At 39.2% G+C, this 6004-nt stretch overlaps 1 long non-coding RNA gene across 1 annotated transcript; it reads right to left on the bottom strand.

The window, feature by feature from the left end:
* Nucleotides 1–2586: 2586 nt before the first annotated feature.
* Nucleotides 2587–5788, bottom strand: LOC121138591. The gene is made up of 2 exons (XR_005875511.1): nucleotides 5132–5788; nucleotides 2587–3408 (listed from the first exon to the last, which is right to left on the bottom strand). It is a non-coding gene; the product is annotated as an uncharacterized LOC121138591 (long non-coding RNA).
* Nucleotides 5789–6004: the final 216 nt, after the last annotated feature.

Raw genomic sequence — 6004 nt, 5'->3', positions numbered from 1 at the left:
TTGCCATGCTGTCATGAGTGTGGTGTGCATATTTGCTAAGAACCCATAGATCCAGGAGCCTGAGGCACAGGTCCAATGCAACAAGAACAAGGCAAAGGAGGGCTTATGCTCTGCTCACCTTCTCCTTATATAGTTGTGGATCTCAGCCCCAGGAACAATACCACTGACAGTGGATAGTTTACTTCCTCAGTAACTCTGTCAAGATAATGCCCTACTGCCATGACCCAGAGATCTGGCCCTTATCATCTTGACTTTTAAGATTAACCATCACAAAGCCCCCAAAAGGTAGTAATCGGTTGGGGTTTTAATCTATGGTAAACCCAGTCTTTCTGATGGAAGACCACCTCCTCTGTACACTGATATACACATGTAAATAAAGGTCTTACAAACTGGTCCTGGTGATACAGAATAAGCAGATACTTTCCCTGGGTCTCCTTGGAAACTTTTGTAGTAGTGCCTTCTTGGTCATCTGTTGACCATTTTGTCCTTCTTTAAAGGACATCCACAGGGTAAACTGCTAAATAGCTAGCAGGGTTCCCTAATCTGGCTTCATTGCAACACTAGTAATGTCCTGAAAATTAAGGATATAATTAATGTATGTCTTTTGCTTCTTTTCAATATATGCTCCCTATATTGGACTGCATGCTATATGATTGAGTCAAGAGAGGTTAGAGCCTGATATTCATCTTGGATCCTTTGACTTAATGAGTAAGAAAAAGTCTGCACTCTGACTCATCCTTAGTGCCTTTTGAGGCTCCCTTGATTCAACCTCCAAGATACAGAGGCTGGGTTTGAGAGTTGTCCTGAGTTTATTCCTCAGGATAAAGGACATGGATTCATGGGGATCAACTCTCCTGGTACCCATCTGATCTTAGGCTATGTCTGTCCTCTGTGGTATCAGTACTTGAATGTCTCACTCTTGGCATGATCTGACCTGTCTCTCTTCTGCAACATGAGGTTATAATACAAGGAATCTTTTTCCTCACAGGGGCTTCATTATTTCTTCTTGAGTAGGTTCGTAGCTGAGGCTCCTCAGAATTGTGTCTGCTTCTACTGGATTCTCTCATTTTGCAAGTGGGTTTGGAACCAATCATAGACTAGGCCTATAGATTTAATGCACAGTGTTTATTGATTGTAAAGTCAGGCTCCTGCTTAGGACCCATATGTGACAGAGACACAGGATTCCACTTCTAGTCCCTTCTTTCAATCTCCCTTATTGCCTCTTGCCCCTATCCCTCTATAGCCACTTCTCCTCTTTCATAATCTCCTTGTTGACTCAGGACTATAGGTCTGGAGATTCAGGGAGGCCTATGTGGTCTCTTCTACCTGCTACCTTCCTGTTGATGCTGCATACTGGAATGCATTGTTCATGCAATGTGGACAAACACCAGGCATGTCTGCAGCCTCAACCCTTGATGTACTAGATGGACTTTTTTGTATTCACTAAATGTCTTTTCATCACAAAACTCATGAGACTGTGACAAGATCACCAGAAGAGAACTGAACAGAATTCTTCTCAGGGGCAATATGCCAGGAAAGACATTTGAATCTCTGTAGGTCATCTGGATCAGACTTTTGTTAGATGTACGAAGGTACATCCTGTTGCCTTTGTTTACTTTATGGGAAGGCAGTCTAGCAGCAACAGACCATCTTGTTCATTAGATTTAGTCACATGTACCAAGTAAATGCACTTTTACTCACATCAAGTAAAGACCAGTGTAAATAGTAAGCAGTCCTGTGAGCTGACTGTCACTTTCTGTCCCCCTAGTATCCCCTGAACATTCTAACAGCCCAGCTTCACCAGTGGGCCAGCAAAAGTCACAGGGGAAGACAGAGAAGGTAAGAGGGCCTTTCCTCTCTCTGAGGTAGACAGGTTACCTCAGTGGTTCCCTTAAGTTTCAATGGGCATCACATTTTAATCATTAAAGTGATCATGTTTTTTGTGGTGGTGGTGGTTTTTTTATGATTAAATATTTTGCCTGCATGTGTATATTTGCACCATGTGTGAACTTGGTATCAAGGAGGACAGAAGCACCATGTGGGTGCTGGAAATCAAATCCCAGTATGATCATATATGTCTGTATGAGGGTATCATATGCCCTGGAACTAACGTTTCAGTTGGGTATGTAGCTGCCATGTGGATTCTGAGAATTAAACCTGGGTCCCCTAGAACAGCAGCCAATACTCTTAACATCTGAGTCATCTCTCCAGCCAGGTACATCATGTTTTAGAGGTCCTAATGTTGCTGTACTCACTAAGCTACTGACACATCAAACTTTGGATCATATTCTCAAATTATTTCTACCATAGGCCCTAGAAACAGAAAATATCTTAGTGAAAAATACAAGTTTTTATAGAGGGTATGTAATGTAAGTTAGGGAGCCTTCAGTAGAGGCCAAACAGGTTTTCCTGATCTGCCCTTTAATTGGAAAAAATATGAGCATTATTAGTCTTTAGCACAAAAGACAGACAGACTCCCAGATCTTCTGTTACATCATCAAATAAGGAGCCCATTAATATAGGCTCCACATGACTGCTCTTTTCTATACTGATTATGTCAACTATGGAAGGACCAAAGACCTTACAGACATTATTCAACATGATCTAATTTTTTTCCTTTCAATTACAGATGATATTTAAAAGACGCAGATGTGGTATGTACTATAGACTCACTCTCTAAGACACATTTTAGGTGGGAATTGTATGAATACTGGTTGTCTTTTGTGATGGACCACTGTGATCTAAGATAGTGAGAATTACAGGTTTTTATATTTTTGTTTTGATTTTAAAGAAAGTGATATCCCAAATAACAAATCATGGCCATGTGTCTATGGTTGTCATGTTCAATTATGATTCCTTTAGTTATTTAGGGGATTTGTTCACCAAGTCATATCTAAATTTTTTCCCAAAGAAAAACATCCCAACTACCCAACCCAATTTCTAGTGATAAGTTTGTAAATTGAAAAATCAGAATACAGTTTATCTACAAAAATGTGTTTAAACTTCACCACATCCAGGCAGGGTGGGCTTACATGCTTGTGTTCCTTCATATATGAATAAACCAGAGCATAGAGACAGTCATAAGCCTCCATATCTATGCATCTGAAGAGCCACTTCTTATCCCATAAAGAGTATCATAATTCCTGTGGGAAAGTTCTGCTTTATTGCATCTGCCTGCAATAAAGCAAATCCATAGGGATCCCAAACACTACAATGACTACTGTAGTGGATAGAAGTCGTAGGTAGTGTCGTTCAGCATGCAGCACATAGTCACAGTTTTGAGACGTAGAGAAGCATACATACGTCTTTTCAGGTGACAAAGTCTGAAAATGAAATACAGTATATGGGAAAGTTGGGTGGATATGTCCCAACTTGATTAATCATAGACATGCTTCATTCCAGTAAGATCTAGCAAAAAAAAATAGAAGATTAGACAACATCAACATGGTCACAAAGAGCCACAAAATTTAAGTACAGTGTCCACTGAGAATTCTAGTCATTTGTTTAATGATCTGTGCTGAATCATTATTCAAGAAATACATTTAAATTTTTCTTTTTAAATTGTTAATATAATTTTATTAATTTTGGCAAATTTATGCACTATAAATTGCTCATTTATATCTCATGACTCTTGCAAATCTACTCTCCCTTTTTACCTTTTCCCAAATTTATATCCATAAAAAATAACTTTGTAGCCCATTTTATGCTAAACATATACTCAAACATGTAGGGGCATCCACTGACAAGGGGTTGACCTTCCAGGGTCAACACATTTAATTCAAACTGTCCCCCTCCCTCAAATAGAAGCCATAAATTACCAATAGCTTCTCAGTTAGGGGTGAGAACAGCTTCTCTACAAGCCAGTGTTGACCTCTTTGATCTTGTACAGGTCTTCTGCAAGCAGCCATCAATGTACTTTTAAAGGAGAGCTAGACTCTGAGCAACAAGGCTACTTCCTGTCATGGGTAGTTAGACTCCATGTTGCCTATTACATTTTTACTCTCGGTGGATCTACATAGTCAGCAGGGAAGAGTGTCACTGGGTGTCATTTTGTCCACTTTGGTGTGTCTGCATGTACAGGCTTTCACTAGTGAGCTGATGTGTTAAGTGGCGCTATTATGGGGATTGGCTTAGTACATACCTATCATGTCATAAAAACTAGTTTTGTGCCAAGTACTCCATAGAATGTACCCATGATTGCACAATCTTTGATTTAGAGTGGTGGATTCAGGAAAGCCATAAGTTCAAGACCAGCCCTTTTTAAATAGTGAATTTTAGCCCAGCCTAGGCTAGAGGCCTTTTTCACCAACAAAAGGAAACAAATAACCATTAAAAAAAACAAAAGTAATGAAATGTAATAGAAGAGGCCCCCATAAAGATCTGTTGATGGAGAGAGTGTATACAAACTGGCTTTGCCCTTAGCAGGATGACTAAATTCCAGAGGATAGCCACATGCTCATGCATATATGATCAACACAAATTGATCTTGGTGGGTTTTTAGGGAAAATAAAAAGAACACAAAGCTAATAATGAGTGGAGTGATATGAATGGAACCAAGAGAGTTAGGGTGATAGTGGGGATGAATATGGTTAAAATACATTTTATGGAATTCTCAAAGAATTAAGTCTTTTTAAAATTTGGATGAGCAAACAGTGAGCAGATGTGGTCCACACTCATTGCTTGAGTAGCCACTGCCTTTCTCTTATCTATTAGCACCTAGAGGGAGTCATTACAGCACGAAGCACCAAATCCTTTTTCATGTCAGTTCACGTTGAGCATTTATACAGAGTTGGCCAATTTAAGAGGACTTTTTTTCCAACCTTGATGTGACAATTTCATTTAGAATAACTTGGAGTCTAGTCATCATGGAAGACACACAAGCATAAGTGTGGGTGCTTGATGATCAGAATCACTTGCTGGCAAGATGAGGATGCTGGCGAAAGGCTGTGTTTACTAATTGAGGGACCTTCTACAACTTATTTTGGAGGAAATGCATAATTTGAATCAGAGATCAAAGTCAGAGCATCTTTCTCTTTGGTTATTTATGTCAAGGAATTCGGTCAGAACATCATAGTCATAAACTAATATGGTACCCAAGGTTAAAAAGTTAGAGGAATACACAGATGCTTACCTTCCAAACTCACTTAACGTGATGCCATATGTTCTTCATGAACTGTAAAATATCCTGGATGAGCAAAGAATAAAAAGTGAACAACCATTGGTCATTGTCCTGTGGAAAACTAAGCTTGCTCAGGATTCAGTCATTCCTGTCTAGTTGTTTTCTCATTTCACAAACAGCATGGAACACTTGTGCCGTTCTTGTGCTTTTCCTTATGCTTTAACATTATATATTTTTGTGTTACACTGATAAGACTCCTGGGGGTCCTCATGAAAGTTTTAGTTCACTGGTGCAAAGATGTGACCACAGCGGGATTGCATGGATTTAGCTGTGTCATGATGCTCTAAATGGGATTTGAATGCTGCCTATAAGACACCACACCAACATAGTCATGCTGCTCTTCTTTCTCTGTTGCCACATCTATATCAATTTAGACTTTACCTACAACATCATGTGATCTATCATAGACTTTACCTACTTCATCGTGTCATGCATAATTAATTGGACACTGAACCCAGTGATCTTCTTGAAACACCATTCTAATTATAGTGACTTACCTGAAAATAAAAAGGAGATCAAATATACAAACACTTAACTAGTATCAGTTTCCTGTTTATCTGCATGAAATTGACGTAACTCTCCCTGTTGTGAATTCATTCCCAGTTCGTGCCATGGTAAAAGAAATGTATCGAAAGCAGCATATGGTCCCCCTTAATGAGGACAAACCTCAAGACATCGCTGGCACCTCCAGAAAAACAGAAGATATTAAAACAAAAGGTACTGAGGGAATTCAGTAATTATGTTCAGTTATGTGTAATAGATGCCCTTTATGCTATGCACTACATGTAAATCTATGGAGATGTTTTGCTGTAGTTTTTAATATGT

This window comes from Mesocricetus auratus, unplaced genomic scaffold (genome assembly GCF_017639785.1).
Source record: "Mesocricetus auratus isolate SY011 unplaced genomic scaffold, BCM_Maur_2.0 contig_10545_pilon_obj, whole genome shotgun sequence".
Classification (NCBI taxonomy): Eukaryota; Metazoa; Chordata; class Mammalia; order Rodentia; family Cricetidae; genus Mesocricetus; species Mesocricetus auratus.
Note: the sequence above shows the minus strand (reverse complement) of the source record. Positions and strands in the feature narration are given on the sequence as shown.